Below are 3,565 nucleotides of genomic sequence, written 5' to 3' on the forward strand. Positions count from 1 at the left end.
GTCCTTATTTATGGTGCCAATGACATTTTTTTTGAAAAGGCAAAATATTCTGGACATTGAACCAATTTATTAGTTAGCTGTTCTACTGTTTTACCATTTCCCTAATCAAGCCCCAAATTTTAACCAAAATGATTCTACCCATCTCCCTTCCTCCCTGCCCCAACCCTCCCACCCCCAATTAATATACCAGTAATAGCCAAAAAACTACAGACATGCTAGGCTGTAAAAATGCAGTTAACACTATTGGGAAGAAGGCTGTGGGTTGTGGAGATGTTCTTTGAAGATTGACAGTATCTTTGCTTTCCCACATCCCAGTTCTGCAGGTTTTGTCCTTCATGGAAGGCCCACTGCTTCCTTAGCAAAGCGCAGAACAGGTTGCCTTGAAACACTTACCCTTTCCCGTTGGGATGGGTCTGCAAACTATACAGCTTGAACAATTTAAACCATTTGGGCTGCTGCAGGACACAAACTATGCTGGTTCTTCAAAGGACATCTTCTCAAGCCACCTCTAAGATGTCAAGACAAGTACAACTCCTTCCCTCCCCCTCGAAACACACAGTCAGAGGTGACAGGGACTGGTACTCAACAGGGCTAATTCTTGTCGTCTTTTTTGTCATCATCCTCTGAGGGGTAGGAATGCCACGTTAGTCTTTCCTCATAGAAGGATATGACAACCTGTGGGCACTTGACATTGGCTTCCTTGGCAGGGACCAGGTCAGCCTCATCAGAGTTTTGCCATTTTACCAGGAACATGAGCTCTCCACTGGAGTCGGTGGCTCCAATAATCCGCTCTGGCTCCAAACCTCGGGCAAAGCCTCATGGCTTTTCTGACTCTTCTTTCTTCTTCTTTGGTTTGCTTTCTTCTCCTTTATCTTCAGAATCAGAATCAGCTTTGCGCTTGCCTCCCTCTGACATATCTGTCCCATGAGCTGTTTTCTGTGACTGTAGGAACTCAGCAATAAGGTCTCGGCAATCTAGATTCTCTTCTGGCTCCCAAGTGTTGTCCTCATCTGAGAAACCCTTCCACTTTAGAAGATATTCCACCTTGCCCTTGACAACTCGCCGATCAAGAACTTTTTCCACCACATATTCCTCTTCCTCTTCTTCTAGTACCTCCTCCACTTTCTTCTTGTTTTGCTTTTTTCCCATAGTACCCGCCAGCTTTCTGGTGTGAAGGGTGACACTGCTAGTAGCAGCGCCCGAGAGTCCGAGAAGAATTGGTGCTGCGCTACTTGCGCATTGCGTCGGGCAGTCCGAGGGAGTAGCGCCCAGAGGAGCAAAAAGACGTTTGGCCTCAAGTCGAGCGTCCGGCTGAAGCCGAATGTATCTTTTTTAATTAATTAACTGGTATTGATATTGCAATCAGATCCTGAGTTCTAGGGAGTGAATCAGATACTAATGCTTGCTATACAAACACTTTATGAAGTGAACCACATTCCCATAACCAGTTTTATGGTTTTTTGAACATACTTATTTATAAATTATTTCCTCATTTTATGAATATATTAATATGTAGAGCTGTCATAAAACCATTTTGTCCCTTTGACTTTATAAATTGTCAGAAATTCTAATGGTAATACAAAACAATACAAACAAAAAAGGAAACTTCTACCTATTCTAGAAGTGGTGGCTCAAAATCCTTCTGGCTGCATTGTCCTAGTAATTTCTAAGAACAGTACACCAGTTTCATTCTATTTTGTGTTCATGAAGGACAAACTGGAATTGAGAATGGTTATATACATAGTTGGTTTTGTAGATACAGTAGAGAAATTTTTCCAAACCATACAGTTTAATTAGAATGCTTCATTATTTGAAATGTCTTGCCACTCAAGTGTGTAATTATTCCTGACCAGAATTATTGGAAAATGGAGGAGGAGTAGATTTTGGGGAAAAGGGAGGTGGGATGGGAGGAAATAATAGTAATGGAAGGAGGGAAAACAGCAGTTAAGATGTACTGAAACCAACATATAAATTAAAAACTTCAAATAATTTAAAGAAAAAAAAGACATCTAAGACTTATAGTGGTTGGCTTACACAGTTTAACCATGTGTTTAACCTTTTACTGCTCATGCAATAGATATTTCTTTAGTAGATTTTTTTCCTTATTCAGAATATACAAGTTAGTTCATAAACCATCTTTATCTTTAACAGTAGCAAATCACTATGGGATTGTGCTTTATTTTCTTGGTTTTAGAAAAGTTACTTCATCAATGATCTTCAAGTTTCATACAGAATGGGTCTTTCTAGGATGGGTGTCCCATGAGGCTATGAGGATAACTAATCAAGTAACCTATTTGGAGGAAAGTTTCTCACAGATTCTCAAGATATCCTTAATGTGTTTTAAAAAGTTCACTTGTCTCTATTTGTGGGACAAATGTCACACATGTATCTGTAAATCCATAGCATCAGCAGAATTATATATACAGAGCCATTACTCATTCTGTCCTTCTAATTCACTTGACAGTTGATACTGGTTATGGGTTTTTCCACTCATTTATGTGAATTTACATTTATTTTTCCAAAATTTTTAGACACATTTCTATATACCTAAGACAAAGATGGATGAAGGTAAAGTAAATGACCAAGATATATGTCAAATAGATTGAAAAAGATTTTCTATAGTGATGTTTTATATTTAAAAATAATTTTTAAAACTTTCTTAAGCATTTAGATGATTTCAGAAAACATTTGGAAATATGTTTATGAAATACATAACTGATTAACTGAAATAATATTCATTGTGTGCTAATTCAAACATTGCAAATAAAAGTATTGAAATTGTCAAATTACTCTTATTTAACACTGAACACTCACTCAACTTGATGATTTCAATAAAAAACTAGGCAAATATGACTTATTATGGGGCAACTCCTAGATTCAATTATCATATTAAGTATTCTAAACAAGACCTGGCTAATTTAATGTTGGCTGTTATTACCAACAAATAACATACCCTGAAATAGCAATAGTAAACTGTAGCCCTCTTTTAGTTGGTGTCTATTCACTGTATGGTTATGTTAAATTAGCATCCAACACATTACATGGCAAAGTTCATTACAAAGTTTTAAATTCTAATCCTCAGATCTTTTAAAACAATAAGCGGTCTCCTGTATGTATCTCTATCTGCCACACACTTATCTTTCATTTCTCATTACTAGATAATATCACTTGCTTCCTTGCCAACATTTCTCAGAATCTCTTCTAGCCACCAGCATCAAAACGCTCAAAGCAGCTGCCTATGAGAATAAAGATTTCCAGGTTTTCTTCTAAGAAAAAAGTAAGTGCTAGAATATCCAATTAATCAACATTTTATCACTTATTTTTTGTATATTACACAAAGGATTATCACCTAATATTTGGTAAAAGTATCACTCATAATTTCCTTAATCATTATTCATTCATATTTGATAAATGGTCTTTCTAGGATAAACAACTCTTTAGTAACTATGCTCAAATATCAAATAAGTAATATTATTGACATGTAGCAGCAGTTCACATGGCCAGTCATATTGATCCATGTTTGGATTGTGTCTCTTTCTTTTTTAAACAATAATTAATAGTACTT

The 3,565-nt window shown here is 36.5% G+C and overlaps 1 pseudogene; it reads right to left on the bottom strand.

Annotated features, from left to right (window-relative positions):
• Window positions 1-456: 456 nt before the first annotated feature.
• LOC114618958 lies at window positions 457-1,196 on the bottom strand (annotated as a pseudogene).
• Window positions 1,197-3,565: the final 2,369 nt, after the last annotated feature.

The sequence above is a fragment of the Grammomys surdaster genome, unplaced genomic scaffold (genome assembly GCF_004785775.1).
Source record: "Grammomys surdaster isolate TR1022 unplaced genomic scaffold, NIH_TR_1.0 62, whole genome shotgun sequence".
Taxonomy (NCBI): Eukaryota; Metazoa; Chordata; class Mammalia; order Rodentia; family Muridae; genus Grammomys; species Grammomys surdaster.